We start from the raw sequence: 18,909 nt of genomic DNA on the forward strand, positions 1-18,909 counted from the left end.
CCAATTACAAGTCCCTTCATAGAAGTCAGGTAACCTGAGTCCACAATGGGAAGAGGAGCAGGATGGATAAAGGGTCAGATATGTTACAAATCTGAAGAAATTAGGAATCTTTAGCTTGCAGGGGAAAAGGCTTTTGAAGCTCCGTAAGAGTTGCCTCCAGATATCTGAAAGGTTGCCATTTGGAAATGAGATCAACCATGTTCTATGTGAAAACTGAAACCAATGGCTGAAATTAATTTTGGCTCAACGTTAAGTACACCTAACAGAGCTGCCTATCAGTAGAAGAGGCTGCTTTGTGAAGGAAGGAGCCCCTGACTACTGGGAGTGTTCAAACAGAGGTGCCATAGCAAACCATTAAGAACACTGTGTAAGAGCATCCAACTTTGGAGACTCAAACCTGATGACCTCTGATAACTTTCCGAATTCCACAAAATTTTCATGCCATTAGAGAGTCCAGAACCTGATTCCAAATAACAGCCTTTTCCCCATCCCCCTTCCCCCTTTCTGTTCCCAGCACACTAATTTTCTCTCTTTTGGTGCTGGTAGGAAGCAGGACTCCACGAGAGCTGGTAAGTGAGACAAGGCTCTGCCCAGCCCTCTCAGCGTGATTGGCAATTAGCTGGACTCCAGCCTTCCAGGACTCACAAGTTCTCAGCAGGTCATGATACTCCACAGCGCTTATTTAGAACCCAGGGAAGGAGGCAGCCACAGGTAGCAGGAGCTTAATTCTGAACCCATGCTAACCAAACATTAACATTTGCATTGAAAAAATGGAGCAGGAAAAAGAGCAATGAAAACTCTACTCAATTAAAGCTGTTTGCAAATGCAAATATGCCTGACACAGAAGAGAAAGGGGCTCCTGAGTAGCGTCCCCTCTCTGCTGACCTTTGCGTCCAGACAGAAGAGGGGAGTGTATACATATGCTAGAAGAAGGGACTGGAATGGGTGGGGAATGGAGGGTGAGGAGGGACAGAAAGATAATTTGGTTCCATACCATGAAACCTATAATTTCACTCTGACATGAAAATGAGCTCTGTAGCTAATTAGCTTTCTAATATTATTTGCTGCCATTGAAAGGATGAAAGTTTATGAATTTATGAACCTACCTGAAAAAGGAAAAAAAAAGACTACAAGTTTGTAAGAGGGGATTAGCTGATTCAAATGACAGGGGCCATTTCAGGGCATTAGGCTTGTCACTGCCTTTGTGTCCTGAAGAACCCATAGAGGTGGGTCTTGGGTTGTGTCTGTACACCATAACATCTGTGGCTGGCTCAGCTGCTCTGAGTAGCCTTCCAGCATTTAGAAAACCCTGACAGAGAGGGCCTCCTCATACTGTGCTGGGCTCTCTTCTGCAGCAACCTACCACTAGTCCTAATTGTGCCCCCTTGAGCCATTGAGCAGACTTTCCCTCCCCCTGCCTGGGATAAGCCTACTGTGACTTGAAGTAATTTATAAATCATGCCATGAGTCCACTTGGAAACTGGTCTTCTTACCCTATCAAACATCTTCCCTTTACCTCTCTGAACACTCTAGCTTCCTGGCCTTCTCTACCAAGCTGTGTGATCCACTTGGGTTTAGAGCCTTCTGGACGTTTCTAGGACTCAGCCTGACCTCTGGGAATCTCTTTTTTATTTTTATTTTCTTTAAAATATAATCATGGTATGTCAGGAAAGAAAATGTCATGATATGAGGCCTTTTATAGCTCTTACAGAAACACTGATTTAACAGCCACTCAGGGTTGATAATACCTTTACTGGAGCCCAGAAGTATAGTTGAGAGGTTCCAGGACCTAGGTGGAGGAAAAATTCAGGACTAAATGCATTGAAGGGTATGAGCAGAGCAATTTCACTTTACAAGTGCCAAGTCTCCCCCAGGGTGGCACAAGTCAGGACCAAAAGAGACCCCCACCCCCTTTGCCCATGATTTTTCTCACAAGGGAAAGTGAGAGCAAAGTGAGTATTCAAATTCCCTAGTCTTGCAGGATATTGCCCAAGACCCATTTCGTGTCACCCCACCCAGAACACTCAGGGGATGAGTATAGTCAAATCATCTGGGAACACTTAGGAGCAGAAATAAGAGGTAGGGGTTCACAGCATCCAGCACATGGATCCTGAATACAATTCACAGATATCCACAGCTTGCAAGCTCCACTAAAAGCCCTATACCAGATCAACAAAACTAAGGGTTAATTTTTTTGAAAAGATAAACAAAATGGACAAAGCTTTAGTTAGAATAAGAAAAAGGTGAAAAGACTCAAATAAATAAAATTATGAATGAAAGATGAGACATTATAATTGATGCCACAAAAATACATAGGATCATAAGACAATACTATTAACACATATACATCAACAATTGGATAACCTGTAAGAAATGGCTGAATTCTGGAAAACATATAACTTACCAAGAGTGAATCATAAAGAAATGAAAGTCTGAACAGACCAGTAACAAGTAAGGAGATTGAATCAGCAATCACAACCCTCCAAACTGGGACACCTGGGTGGCTCAGCAGTTGAGCGTCTGCCTTCAGCATAGGGTGTGATCCAGGAGTCCTGGGATCAAGTTCTGTATCGGGCTGTCTTTGAGGAGCCTGTTTCTTCCCTCTGCCTATGTCTCTGCCTCTCTCTGTGTGTCTCTCATGAATAAATTAATAAAATCTTAAAAATAGAAAACCCTCCAAACTAAGAAAAGCCCAGGACCAGACAACTTCACTGGTGAATTCTACCAAATATTTAAAGAATTAACACCAACCATTCTCCAACTCTTGCAAAAATTTGAAGAGGAGGGAACACTTCCAAATTCATTTTAGGAGGCCAGTATTATACCAAATCCAGACATGGACACCATAAGCAAAGAAAATTACAAGCCAATATCCCTGATGAACATAGATGAAAAATCCTTAACAAGATCCACATCCATTCAATAGCATATCAAAAGGATCATACAGTATGATCAAGTGGAATTTATCCCTGGGATAAAAGATTAGTTCAACACTGCATGCAATATACCACATTAACAGAATCATACATGGCAACCTCAGTAGATGCAGGAAAACATTTGACAAAATTCAACAGCTTTTTATAACAAAAGCTCTCAAGAAATTAGGTATGGAAAAAATGTACCTCAACATAGTAAAGGGCATATATGACAAGTCCACAGCAAACATCAGTCAATGGTTAAAACTTCCTCTAAGATGAGACAGAAGAAAAGGATGCCCACTCTTACCATTTCTATTCAACATAGTATTGGAAGTCCTAGATGGAGAAACTGCAAGAAAAAGAAATAAAAGGCATTCAAATTAGAAAGTAAGAAGTAAAGTTGTCTCTGTTTGTAGATGACATGATTCTATATACAGAAAACTCTACAGAGTTCACCAAAAAGCTGTTAGAACCAATAAATTCAGTAAAGTTACAGGATATAAAAATCAACAGAAAAACCAGTTGTGCCTCTATACATTAATAACTAACTATTCAAAAAAGAAATTAAGGGAACATTCCCATCTGTAAGAGCACCAGAAAATTAAAATACTTAGAAATAAACTTAACTAAGGAGATGAAAAGGCTGTACACTGAAAATGATAAAACTTTGATGAAAGATCTAGCAATCCTACTTCTGGGTAAGAAATCTATAGCTTAAGATGTTTGCACTCCCTAGTTGATTGCAGTATTATTCATAGTAGCCAAGATATGGAAACACTCTTAAGTGTTCATTGACAGGTAAATGAATTTAAAAATGCATATATGATGTGTGTATGTGTATGTATATATATCACCTTATATACAATGGAAAATTATTCAGCCATAAAAAAGCAGGATAACTTGCCATTTTTTACAACATTGATGAAACTGGATGACATTAAGCTAAATAAAATCAGTCAGAAACACAGAAAAGACAAATACTGTATGATTTCACTTATATATGGAGTATTAAAAAAGTCAAACTTACAGAAGCAGAGAGTGGAATAATAGTTGCCCGGGACTGAAGGCTAAGGAAAATGGAGAGGTGTTGGTCAAAGCGTATAAACTCTCAGTTATAAGATAAATGAGTTCTGGGCATCTAATGTACAAAGTGGTGATAGCACTTATCACTAGCATATTGTACATTTGAAATTTGCTAAGAGAGTAAATCTTAATTGCTCTCACCAGGACAACAAAAAAAGGTACCCAAGTGAGGTGATGAATATATTAAGTAGCTTGATGTGGTAATTATTTCACAATGTATATGTATACTAACACATCACATTGTACAACTTAAATATATATAATTTCTACTTGTCAATTATACCTCAACAAAGCTGAAAAAAATTGAAGAAGATACAAATAAATGGAAATATATCCTGTATTAATGTATTGGAAGAATTGATACTGTTAAAATGTCTATACTACCCAACGCAATCTACAGATTCAATGAAATCCTTATCAAAATTCCAATATCATTCATCATAGAAAAAAAAAATCCTAAAACTCCTATGAAACCGCAAAAAAAAAAAACCCAATACCCAAAGCAATCTTGAATAAGAACAAAATTGGAGGCATCACACCTCCTTATTTCAAATTATATTACAAAGCTATAGTAATTAAAATAGTAAGATATGGCATAAAAATAAACATATAGATCAGTAGAACAGAATTAAGAGACAATTAAATAACCCACATACATATATAGTCTAATTTTTTATAAAAGCACCAAGAATACAAAATAGGGAAAGGATAATCTCTTCAATAAATGTTGTTGGGAACAAATTATATCCACAAACAAAAGAATGAAATTGACTATGTATGTTACATAATACACAAAAGTCAATTCAAAATGGATTAAAGACTTAAACATAAGACCTAAAAGCATAAAACTTCTGAAAGAAATATGGGGGAAAAAACTCTTTGCCTCTGGGCTTGGCAATGATTTTTAGATATGATACCCAAAGCACAGGATACAAAAGCAAAGCTCAACAAGTGAAATTGCATCAGGATAAAGCTTCTGCACAACATAGGAAACAATCAATAAAATGCAAAGAGAACCTATGTGAAGGGAGAAAATATTTGCAAACCGTACAGCTGATAAAAGATTAATATCCAAAATACATAAAGAATTCCTATACTCAATAACAACAAAACCAAACAAAACAAAATAGCAACCAAATAACCTGATTTTAAAAGGAGCAAAGGGCTCAAATAGACATTTTCTAAAGAAGACATACAGATGGCCAAAGAGTGCATGGAAAGATGTTCAACATCACTAATCATCAGGGAAATGGAAATCAAAAGCACGATGAGATGCCACCTCCCACCTCAGGATGACTATTTAAAACAAAACGAAACAAATGCTGGCAAGCATATGGAGAAAAGGGAGCCCTGGTACCCTGTTGGTGTGAATGCAAATTGGTACATCCATTATGGAAAACAGTGTGGAAGTTTTTCAAAAAGTTAAAAATAGAATTACCCTATGACCTTGCAATTTCACTTTTGGTATTGTCCAAAAGAATTGAAATAAAATCTCAAAAGAGATACCTGCATTCTCATGCTCATTGCAGCATTATTCATAGCAGCCAGGATATGGAAGTAAGCATTAAAGGATGAATGTATAAAGAAAATGCGGCATAATCATGCAATGGAATATGATTCAGCCTTACAAAAGAAAGAAAACCTGCCATTTGCAATAATATGGATGGACCTGGAGGACTTTAGGCTAAGTGAAATATGCCAGACACAGAAAGACAAATACCGTATGATGTCACTTATAAATGGAATCTAAAATAGTCCGTTGAAAAAACAGAGTAGAATTGTGGTTGGCAGGGAGTAGAGAGAGGAGAAAATGGAGATGTGACGGTCAAAAGGTGTAAAGTTTTAGTTATGTAAGAAAAATAAGTTCTGTGGATCTACTATACAGCACAGTGACTACTGTTTACAATATTATATATTTCATATTTGCTAAGAGAATAGATCTTATGCTAAGCATTCTTACCACACAATAATAATAACAATAATAAAGATAGTGGGAGGAAACTTTGGGAGAGGAGGTGTTTATGGCCTTGATGATGCCACTGGTTTCATGGGTATAGCTTTTTACATGTTAATCATATCTCAATTAAGTATTTTTAAATATATAAATAATTGTAGTCACACTTAGTGAGCACATATTAAGTGCCAAACATATCCATGTACATTATTTGATTTAACCTTCACAGGGATGCTAGGAGTTAGATGTTCAAATATTATTTCCACTTATCAGCTAAGGAAACTGAGTCTCAAAGAAGCTAATCGTCTTGCGCAAGGTCACAGAGCTGGTAAATTATATAGTCAGGATTTTGAACCTATGTCTATCATTTTTTCCCAACATCATCATTTCACAAATGTAGACCTTTTTGTAGCTCATTGATTATAACTTTCATTAGCTCTGTGAATTCTCCAATTTCCCACAGTGTGGGTGAGGAATGTGAGCCTCACAGAAGTTGAATGACCTGCCCCTGTCAACAGCAGGCAATTGGTTGTTCTGGGGTTGGAACACCCAGGCTCTCTGTTCCATGCTCTCTGCACCACAGCACACTGATATCACCTGCGAAGTATTTTGTCCTCTAATTGTTTCCTTTGGATTAACCAACTCTCAGGATTATGAATTCCATAAAATAGAACCAAAAGGCCACCGTATGAGATTAACAGAGTGGATGTTATTAAACTTATTCTTAAGGCCCCTTTCCATAGACCTCTAAACATGACGTAATTGCATTCTAAGGCTTTCTGTATGCAGATAGATCTCAGCTCCTGGCCACATGTAACCACCAACCTTTGAGTCCAAACCATCACAGTCCAAGACTCCTGCGGGTGGGAGTCCTTCAAAGGAGGCCAGGAAACCTCAGAGCCCTGCCCAACTACCCATTCACACAAAGTACTTTCTTGCTCTTTCTCCTATTCCTTGTCCCCTTGTCAGTCCCTCCCAGCTTTGAGGCTGGATTTACCCAGTAACTACAACTCCCACACTGACTTCTAGCTTCCTAGATCTTTTATCTTCTGGGATGGGCTCACTGATGGTTTCATTTTGGCCTCCCCATCTAGGACTGGAAACTGTACCACATGTTCACTATAATCTGTCCCTACCCCTTCCCAGGTTTCTTGATACCCACAGTTCATAGTAAGCTCAACCTCAGATAGGACACTTCAAAAATAAAGAATATCACCCATTTATCTGGTAAAGTCCACAGTACACAGAACTCCCATTGAGTAAAAGTTGGCCCTCAGTAAAAGACATTAAGCTGAATTAAAAAATATATATGTATCAAGATACCACCCCCTTCCCAAACATTGTCATGAATTAGAGTTCTTTAAATGACTAGATTCTCTAATTGTCAGAAATTTATTTTGAGATACCTTAAAAAAACAAATCTGAAGATAAATCAAGCAATGCTCTATGATACTGAAATTGCTAAACTTCTCATGGACGTATAAGAAGCAAACTTACTTTTAAAACATCCTCTTCGAGGTTAGGGGGCTTAGGGGGCTGATTGCAACTGTTACTTGGCTACTTCTATAAAAAGGGCTGTGATATCCAACAATAGTACTGTTAAAGAATAATTAGCATCTTTAGAATAGGATTCATGAATATTACTCATTGCAGCTTATGGAATCCAACCAAAAGCACAGCCAACAGACCAACGCCTGGTTGATCTCCGGAAATAGCCAAACCTGGCAATGTGGTCAGCAGCCTCAACCGTCCAGCCAAAGAGCAGAATGGGGCTCGAGGGGGCTGTGGGAGTAAATGCTTCCCACAGCATTATGAAGATGGTCATCTGGTACAAGTGACCCCAAACTCTATTTCTTCATTCCTGATAGTAGCCTTAAAAAAATAAAAGTCAGTCTGAATGACTATAATAAAACTGCATCCCATTTTGATGCTCTCATGCTCATCTAAGAAAATGTCCTTACTTTCTGTTTTTATATGATCTTCATGACATGGTTGAGCTTCACAAATATTTTGGAAATGGTTTCCATCTTTCAAAATTTTGGCTGAACTTGATTTCCTCACAAGTGAGCGAGAGTCCATGTTCTCTGGGTAGCCTTTCCTATTACTGCCCCGCTCTGTAAAACCCTTCCATTTCCTGTTTTAGTTCTCCCAAAGTGGGTCCCATCCAAAGTAGACATGCTACGTCATCTTCTAGATGTGTCCTCCATTCATTCCTCCATGTATCTCTCACCCTCCTCCTGGTTTCTTCTGTGGGCTTTAGATTCAGTTGACATACCTGGGCTCACTCTGACAGCCTGAACTCACAGAGATTTCCTTTGGCTCTGCTGTTACATTTCTGTGTCTGGTGTTCAGCCTTAAGGATTTTGTTTGCTTGTTTCATCTCAATCTTTTCACTTCCCTCAGCATCTCTTGAAAAGCATCATCTTGATTTCTCCCATTGGTCACCAACCCCCTTCAATAATACAATGGAAAGGGGTATGGGGTGGGAAGGATGGCTTTAGAAAACTGGAATGTGGGGCAGCCCGGGTGGCTCGGCGGTTTGGCGCCTGCCTTCGGCCCAAAGAAAGAGACCCAGGATCGAGTCCCGCATCGGGCTCCCTGCATGGGGCCTGCTTCTCCCTCTGCCTATGTCTTTCTCTCTCCCTGTGTCTTTCATGAGTAACTAAATAAAATCTTTAAAAAAAAAGAAAAGAAAACTGGAATGCAAAATGGCACTGCCAACAAGCTGTGTGACCTAAGGAAAATCACATAGCACCTCTGAGCCTCCATTTGCTGCTTTGTAAAAGAGAGGTTCTCACCCCAACTAACAGGTGTTGGAGCAAGATGATTATGAAATGATAAAAGGGAAAGATCTCCACAAACCACAAAGAATGGTTCAGAAGTAAATTGATGTTATTCTCCCAGCAACATTCTTGCTTTCATCTGAGCAGCTATTAGCAGCTATACTATTCTTCCAACCATAGATCTAATGTTCTTGTCTCTTTTCTTGATGACCCTCTCCAGGAAGGTGTGGTCCAGTGACCCTGGTATCAGTGTCCCAGAAGGTACAGTTGGGTCTTTATCCTCTGCAGCAGAAGCTCTTAGCTTGCTGGGGCTCTGCTCCATAGAGAATTTTTTTTCAAGATTTTATTTATTTATTCATGAGAGACACACAGAGAGAGGCAGAGACGTAGGCAGAGACAGAGGGAGAAGAAGGCTCCCCGCAGGGAGCCTGATGCAGGACTCAATCCCAGGAACCTGGGATCAGACCCTAAGCCAAAGGCAGACGCTCAGCTGTTGAGCCACGCAAGCGTCCCTCTACAGATAATTTCTTAAAATGCCCTCATGGCAAGTCTTATTCCCCTTCAGTCCCTGGAGGAAAGCACCAGTGAGTGGTTAATCCAAGCCATCCTCACCACCTTGCCATTTCACACATGTCTGGAGGTGACAAGATGGTGCTAGAAGGACATAGCCTTGAGGGATGCTGGGCCTGGGTTTGAGTCCTGCCACCAACCTTTACTAGCTGTGCCATCCTGGGCAAGCCTCCTAACTTCTGTGAGCCTCAGGTTTCTCCTCTATGAAATAGAGACAATAATGCCTCACAAAGGCACTCCATACATAAGATCATTATGATGGTTATTATATTAAAGGAATGGAGGGAGTTCATTTAAAGAATATTTGGTTTTGGGATCCCTGGGTGGCTCAGTGGTTTAGTGCCTGCCTTTGGCCCAGGGCCCGATCCTGGAGACCTGGGATCGAGTCTCACGTCGGGCTCCCAGCATGGAGCCTGCTTCTCCCTCTGCCTGTGTCTCTGCCTCTCTCTCTCTCTCTCTCTCTCTCTATCTATCTCTGTGTGTGTGTCTATCATGAATAAATAAATAAAATCTTTTTAAAAAACTAAAGAATATTTGGTTTTATTGCTGCCTTTTCTGGGATTAATATTTCCTAGTAACTTGTTAACCAAGTCTCAAGTCTTTCACACTGTGCAATTTACAGGTCCAAGGAGGGAAACCCTGCATAGTCCCCCTAGATGACTTACTTTTCTCCTAGAACATCTTCCAAGATAAATCTTATTTCTCATACCATGCTCCATATCTCCAGAAAATGGAAATAAGATAAATATAACTCTTGGATTCCTTTCAAACTGAACTGCTCACTGTTCCCCAAATAAGCCCCTCATGTTCTTGCCCAAATCCTACCTGTCTTCCAGGTCTCATGCTCTCTGCTTCCCCTGAAGTGCAGAATTCTTGGCTAACACATCTTGTCTCCTTCTCCGTCCTGATAGCTGCTGGAGGGCAGAGACCCTGCTTACCATCTCACTGGGGGAATTCAGAGGGGGGCTTAAGAGGAAAAAGTAGTAGGGAAGGTGGGACCAGCGACTGACTCAGGAAGTAGAAAGGTAAATTATTACTGAAGCCAGGAAAGTTTGAATCGGAAGGTTACCCTGTGTTCAGAGAGGATTTTCATGAAGGGAAAACACAATCTAGTTTAAGAAATCGAATGAGAAAAGAGTCTCTACCCTGGAAAGGTGCAAAATCATTTCCATTGACAATGCTCTACAAGACCACAATTAAAATTCATAAATGATGAGAAGCTAAATGTGAACATAGGATTAACACTAGCGTTCCATCAGTGCAGAAATGACCATTAGTTAAGCCAACTGGAGAGTCTCCGACTGAGGGGTTCAAACCGTGCTGGGGGGCTCTCCTTCTTTGGGCAATTTCAGAATGTATTATAGTTGTCTTCCTCTGTGACTCCACGGGGACAAGGCTGAGTCTGACAGCTGTCTGTCTTCTTGGCACCCAGTGGAGGGTCAGCCAGTCCTCCATAGCTGAGTGCTGGGCTGGGCCTCCTGCCCCCATACTGCCACACCAGAACAAGCCCTCTGTACTCAGGGGGAGGCTTTGAGAGACTGAGTTTTTATTCTGAGCCCAGCGTCTTTCTGAGGCAACCCAAGCAGCACAGTAGCTGAGGGGTCTCCATGAGTATCTACCACCAGAGACCTGCCCACCTCCTTGCACTGCCTTCCCTTCCTTGTCTCACCTGGGCAGGAATGCCTCCTCAGCCCTAGCCATATCTGTGGGCTCCACCTGGCTTCCAGCTCTGGATCCTTTCCTGGCCTGAGGTACAGGAGGAGTATAGGGCCACAGAATAAGCCAATATGGCAACTGAACAGACTCAGACCTGGTCTCCAGGAGATAAAATCTCCAGTGTTTTCCTATCCAGGTGATACTGTGACAGCAATGGATTTGGAGTGCCATCTCCTTAATCAATCACTGGGCTTCATTTCTCCTTGTTCCAGTTATAGACATGACTTTTGCATAGCAAAACCATAGAAAAGTTAGTTTTTATTCTGTACTTTTTTTGGTTTTGTTTTGGTTCACATTATAAATATTTGTTTCCATCCTGTTGTCTGGTTTCTAGTGGTCTAGTGGCTGTATAATATTCAATCAGGTTGATAGACCACAATTTATTTAACCAGCTCTCTATTTTTTAACATTTAGTTACTTCCAAACTGATGCTAAACAACTCTGCAACGAATGCCTTTTTTCGGGATTCAGAATTATTTTTCAAGCAAGGATTTTCAGAATTGGAATCATTAAATCAAAGAATAAGAGCATTGCAGAGGTTCTTAATGCTTAGTGTCTTATTAAAGTTAGGTTACATCGCTATGAGCAATACTTAAGTGTTCTGGTTTCAACATAACATCACCTGTGTTAGGTATCACAATTATCTAACATTTTAGCTAATTTAGAATATATAATGTATAATCTTGTTTAAAAAATTATCCTTCTTTAATCACTGGTGAGATTGGAAGGTTTCCCTTATGTTTTTCACTAATCATGTTGCCTCTTGAATATTCGGACAGCACCAGAATTTCTGCCCTGGTGGTCCAGCTTCCCTATGTTTGTGTTCTTGCATTTCTAACTTGTTTTCCCTGGCTTTGGCTTTATAACCCATTTGCTAATCTCCCTGACACCACTTGATCCTACCTGTGTCTACCAATGTCTACAAACTTGGGTAGGGATTTATAATCATGGATTAAGAGAAAGTCATCTGCAGTTAGAAGTCTGGGTTCTAGTACAAACTCTGATTTTTTTTTTTAAACTATGTGACAATAACTGATACACTTTTCCTCTCAAGGCCCCTCTTTTCTCACCTATAAAAAGAATAACACCACTTATCCGCTTACCCCACAAGTTATATGAGCACTCAACCCTGTAAAAGCAGGGCTACCTAACTTCTTCCGAAAAAAGCGATATGGTAAATATTTTAGACTTACAAGTCATGTGGTCTCTGTTACAACTACGCAATCCTGCTATGATAGCATGAAAGTAGCACAGACAATGACAGTAAAGGAATGAGCATGACTGTGGTCCAGTAAAACTTTCTTTCTAGATACTCAATTTAATTTTATATTTGTATATAAACATGTTATATTTACATATGTTATATATGCAAAATATATGTATAATAACATATTATAGTATAACACATAATAGATAACTATATATAAATAACATAAATAATATACTTACATTTATACATACATATATAATAAAATTTCATATAATTTATATATATACTATAACATATAATGATATATGACACAAAATATATTATTTTATGTATTATAGATTTATATATGAGTATTTACATATTATATAATATATAATTGTATATTATAATATATAATGTTATATTTTTAACAACCCCTTGCCAAGGGTCATAGTTTGCCAAGACCTTTTCTAAAGCCTTATCTAGCAAAAGATCTCATGGTCAACAAATAAGTACAAGGAACAGGCAACAGTATTGTCACTGATTTTTAGTTGTGAAAACAAGACACCAAGAAGGTGAAGTGACCTGCCTAAGGCTGTTTAGCCTTTTTATTTTTTTAAAGGAAGCAGAACAGATGCTGAAGAACATTCCTCAGGATGAGGCAGCAGATTCAAGGTAAGGAAATGTAAAGAGCAATGGGGTTTGAGTCAGCAAGAGATAAGGAATGGAGGGCCCAGGTCCTAAAGTGCTGACAGTCTTTTAAGTTTTATCCCGAGGATAATAATATCCTGAGGAGCCACTGACAATTCTTGAGGAGCGATGGGATCACTTTGGCCTTAGTGTAGTTTAGGAACAGCAAGCTCAGAGGTGCTTGAGAAGCCAGAGGAGGGAAAGGAGAGGTTGACCTGGGAAGAGAAAATGAGGTCACCCCCACCTCAGGAGTCTTCCAGCCCCAACAGTGCAACTGGGATTCTGACCACATCTATCGTCTCCAAACCCCCAAGCAGTGTCTGCGGCTAGCCACCTTCGCAATGATCCCAGCCCTGGGCCAATTCTTTCCTGCCAGAACTTATTCCCAGACTTCTCCTTCCTCAGCGGGCTCGACACTGCCCCTACTCAAGGCCAGGGGCTACCATGGTCATAATCACTTTAACAGAGAAAGAGCAAGCCCAGCTCCTCTGGCCCTTACAAAGGGGCCCTTGATTCTAACCACCACAAGGCCATGTATTTGCAGGGTCAAGTGCCAGTTTTCCACATTCAAGATGTTTAGTGCTATACAGACAGAGCTCAATCTGCCTGCCACATTCTGCAAATAGTCCTTTGGGCATCTCTGATTATAAATCTTCTCTGTCATGATGTGTAACCATAGTCCTATCTTTCTTTTTAGTCTGCTTTTGAGGAGTTCTATACTCTGGGAGGACAAGACCAGCTAATAGCAACAAAGAAGCAAGAACCTTACTACAATAGGAGCCCAAGTAGTCTAGTAGGAAGAGCACACAATTTGGAAAGTGATGACCAAAGTTCAAGCCATAGATCACTTGACCCCTTGAAGTTTAGTTTCTCAGCTGAAAATGAGGATAATTAGCTTTAAATGAGAAAATATACGTAAAGGCGCATTATAAACTGTTGGGCGCTGTACAAACACTTGTTGACAACGCTATTACCAGGCTTGTACTATTCTCAACAAACACGGTAACTCAAATCATTTCTCTGTTAGCCCCATTCAAAATGTGATGTTCGTCATCTTCTACAGAAACTCTAAGGCAATGTTTTCGGATTTTTTTCCCCCAAGCCTTACTTTCTTTCCTGCATGAATGGGAAACTGAATTCATTATGAATTCTCCTGGCACCAGCACAAATCCAAAGTGCATGTGGTTTGAAGTGACAAATGATAGGATGTTATTGCAGGGGCTCATGGGGGCTGGCAGCGGCATCAGCGGCCTCTGCATGGCACCACAGCTGCCACCTACACTGAGCACATCACAAAGCACCCCATCCCCACCCTGGCATAGGCTCTCAGCCTGGCCCGACTCTCAAATCCCATGGTTGTCAGATACACACTTCTCCCTGCCTTTCTGAAAACTCAGTCACCTCGACAAGAATCCTTTCCTTGGGTTCTGATCAGTGCCTATTTAAAGCTTAAAAAGTCCCTGCATCACCTGGTCCCATCTATTCCTTTTACAATGGGGAAACTGAGGCTGATATAGTAGTAAAGGTGACTTATCCCAAGTTACGTAAGCCCTGGTCTTAGCATTAGGAGACTTTGGTGTGAATTCCTGTCCTGCAACCAACTGGATTTGTGACTTTGGTCAAATCATCATTGTTGAAAGATGAGTAATGGTATCATCGATGAAAGCTAGTATTTCAATAGTACTTTGGGATTGATCAGCTGTTTTCACCCTCAAAGCCTTACAGTATACTGTAAGACAGGACAGACGTCGTGCTCTTCTGCATTTTATTGAAGAAGAAATAGAAGCTCAGAGAAACTAAGCGATTTGCAAGGTTACACAACTAGTAACTGGCACCTTCTGGTTCCAAATATCATATTTTCTCCACCAATATATATTGCCGAAATTCCTCAGTAATGAAATGGAATTAAAACTTGTCTTGCAAGATGTATAGAATATATGTGAAAGTGTGCTTGAACTCAAAACTGTTTGACTTATTGGTTCCCAACATTTTGAAAACGAGGACCTATATTAGTTACCCATTGCTGGGGAATAAACCACCCTACAAATTTAGTAGCTTATAACAACAAACATTTATGTTCTCAAACAGTTTCAGGTCAGGAATACGGGGGCGACTTAGCTCTGAGCCAGAGTCCCTAACCAAGTTACAGTCAAGCTGTCAGCCAGGGCTGCAGCCATCTCAAGACTGGGGCCAGAATCCTCTCGCAGGCTCTTGCCTGTGGTTGGTGATGGCAGTTCCTCACTGGCTGTTGGCGTGAGGCCTCTACTCCTCCCCATGGAGGTCTTTCCATCGGCTGTCTGAGTGTCTTCATTATGTGACAGCTGGCATCCTTCAGACTGAGAGATCCAAGAGGGAGACAGAGAAAGTACACCCAAGATGGAAGCCAAAGTGTTTTTATAACCTAATTTTAAGGGAGATACATTGCCACTTCTGCAATCTTCTATTCATTAGAAATGTGTCACTAAGTCCGGCTCATGCTCAAGGGAGAGGATTACACAAAGACGTGAACACCGTGTGATGAGGATTGCGAAAGCCATTTTGGAGGGTGGCTGACATAGGACTTCTTTATCATCCCAAAATCTTTGCTTACTTCTCCCACAAAATCAAGATCATAATTTTTGTATCATGTGTTTTATTGAAAAAATATTAGATTGAACTATATGAAATAGCCCTATATTTGATGATTTGGACTCACAAAAATGGCAATTTCATATGGTTCAATCAAATTTAAAACCTCTGGAAGTTCTTAGATATCTGCTAGCATTTTGTGTTTAAGTTGTATCTTGTTAATCACATTAGCGTATGTGTTCACTGGAAAGCATGTTACTATGTATTGTTGGAGGTACATTATTTATTTGGTTTCCAACAATGGTTGGTGGAAAATGGATTCCCGCCTACCCACCCCCCCTTCCTAGAATTAACTTGTCTTGCAAGATGTATAGAATACATGGGGATCTAGAACTTCATAGATGCAATCATTGCACAAGCCAGGAATGAGATTCTTTCAACTCCACTAGATGCCAAATGACCTTTCTATAGCAGCATGCTATCTTCCACTAAGTGTCGTTATCAGATATAGAAACAACCTTTCCAAAAAAAAAAAAAAAAAAACACACAACCTTTTCTGTTCAAATTAACAATTCCAATAAATCAGTTCTGATTTACTAATCACTACCCCATATCAATCAGGGTGGGTTTTTCTGGTCATACTTACCAGTATTGAAGCAATGAAACTGAAGGAATCACTTTTAACTTCATTTATCATTTTATCCTTCCAATTTCTGATGGACTGTATTTCAGGTCATTGGCCTATTATAAATCCTTGCTGATTTACATGGTTAATGCTTTACTATTAATACTACTCTATAGAAAGTAGTTGATATCAACGATCTGGTCCAGGGAATGGCTTTCCTACATAGTTACTGAGAAACTGCTCTGGGCAGAAGCTGCTCCAGCTCCTCCAGATACAGTGGTGAACAAGAGAGGCAAGATCTCTATTCTCATGGACCTCACATTCCAATGGTTCTCAAACCTGGCTTCTTAGAAATATGGATCCTTGGAACCCCCTGGACTTACTGAATCAGAAAATGTGGCATGGAGGGCAGGAATTCCTAATCCCTAATGCCTCATAGATGACTCTGATGTATCTGAGTCCATGGTCCAGCATTTGGGAGCCACTGGTACATATTTCAATTCTCAATTGCTTACCTCCCATTTACTCTATGACTCACAACAATGATTTCCACTTCATCATTTCACAGAAACTGGTCTTGCTAACATCACCAATGAACTCCTGATAGTCAAGTCCATGGCTTATTTCAGACTTCATCATACTTTCTCCCTTTGTGGCATATTACTGTTGGCCTCATGGTGCTTCTTGAAATCCCCCACCCTTGGCTTTTCACAACATTCTTTTTTGGCTCTCCTCCTACCTTAACTCAGGTTACTCCCTCTCAGTGTCCCACTGATCCTCTTCCTTTCTCACTGGATAAATGGTGGAGGTGGTGTGTGTGTGTATAATGGAGATAGCAACAGTACCTACCCCACATGATTATTATGAAAAGTAAATGAACTAATATAAATAAAATACTGAACAGTATCTGGTACATAGTAAGGATACTTTCACATCAACATCCTTCCAAACACTCCATAATCCTACTAGTTTAAGCAAATACAAAAATTTGCATTTGAATTAGATTCAGTTGTTAAGCCCAATCTTAGCCCAGAGGGTAGGTAACTGCACCCCTAAAACTGTATGCATAATTTTGTATAAACCTGCTTATGTTTGCTTTTCTGAGGATAGAAGCCATTACTCTCATGAGATTCTCAAAGGAGCCCTTGTATCTAAAAACGTCCAGAATGCTTTAATATCATCTGCTTGCTGGTCAACACTTCAACAACCATTGCCATTCTCACTGGTTCCTAAAGCACACTTCTTTCCCATCAGGATATGCACCTGTGACTCAAAGATGCTTCTTTTTAATGTTAGTAGAGTCTTCATTCATTAGTGCACTCATTTATTTACTTGTGTAATAGGAAATTATTGATACTGACTCTACATCTGACGTCGCTAAGTCCAGGGTACAGAGACACACAGACCCTGAAGTCATTCACAAGGCAACTACCTAAGCTGTGATGAAGGCTTAAAGGGACCATAAAATTTGAAAAAGGAACTTGCAGCTTGGCAGCAATAGCTTTAAAATTTGCTACGTTGAACAATAAGAAAAATATTTCTAAGGAAGAGAGATCACTCAGTAGGGAACAGATACATAAGTTAGAGAATGCTTTCTGTTTAACTGGACAGAAGCTAAAGAAAAACAGTCTCCCCCCCCCCAAAAAAAAAAAAAAAAAAGAAAAACAGTCTCCCAAAGTCTTCCACCTATCCTCCTTGCCTCTTTATTTTAGTTGTTTTAAATCCAGATCTTCTCTTTACATTCTAGATTTTGTTTTTCAGCTCAGTGTGAATTGTAGATTCTTGGACTCCCTCATCCACAGACACAGCATACAAATTGGGTCTGATCTTGAAGATCTCCAAGCGTAGGGGGTCTCACTACCTTGAGAGGCCCATTCTATATATGAGTGGGCTTAATAATCAGTAATTTCTTTCTTGTCTTGAGCTGAAATATACTTTAATTTTACCCTCAAAGTCCTAATTCCATCCTCTGGGATTGTATATGCCTTCCACGTCAATGTTTTTCATTAATGGGTCATAAAATCAATTTTGGAATTACATTCAGCGTTATGTTCAATGAAGTTAGGGTAGGATAGGAGAATGGAATGGAATAGAATAGAATAGAATAGAATAGAATAGAATAGAATAGAATAGAATAGAATGATAGAATAGTTCATGGCATGTGAGAGAGACAAGTTTTATTTTTCAAAGTTTTGTTTCAGAGTTTTTGGATTTATGTAAATCCAAAGTTTTTGGATCAAATTTTTTGGATTTATGTAAAATGTGTACTAGGTTGTGATACAGAATGTATTTTTTACTATAGGTTGCCACTGAAAAGTTTGAAATACACCAATTCCTTCAGATAATTTAAGATGGTTGTGTCATGGAGCCCTATGCCTTTTGTTCTCCACATTCAATATCCCAGTCCCCTTGAATGCTCCTCATGTGTCTTTTTTTCAACTCCCTTCCCTACTCGGGTCTCTCTCCTCTGACTATGTTCTGTCTCAAGTGTTCCTACTGAAACGGAATGCACAGGACCTCCCGGCCATGACAGGACTGGGAGGCAGAGGGACAGTACACTGCTAGGGGCAAGGAGGCAGGCAGGCATTCTCCCTGCTTCAGTGTTTGCTGAGTTCTCTGGTGCCCTCAGCAGTGGAGCACCAAGGTCATTGACTCTATCACCAGAAAGCTTCCAGGAAGGTATATATGGCAAACATGGATTCAAAAATACATAATGTCCAGCTACTCTACTAGAGCTCAGGCTAGTGCTGAGAGAGAAGTAATACTAGGATCCTGCACCTTATAGGCCCACTCATGCCCATTATCTCACTGAA

The sequence above is a fragment of the Canis aureus genome, chromosome 10 (genome assembly GCF_053574225.1).
Source record: "Canis aureus isolate CA01 chromosome 10, VMU_Caureus_v.1.0, whole genome shotgun sequence".
Lineage (NCBI taxonomy): Eukaryota > Metazoa > Chordata > Mammalia > Carnivora > Canidae > Canis > Canis aureus.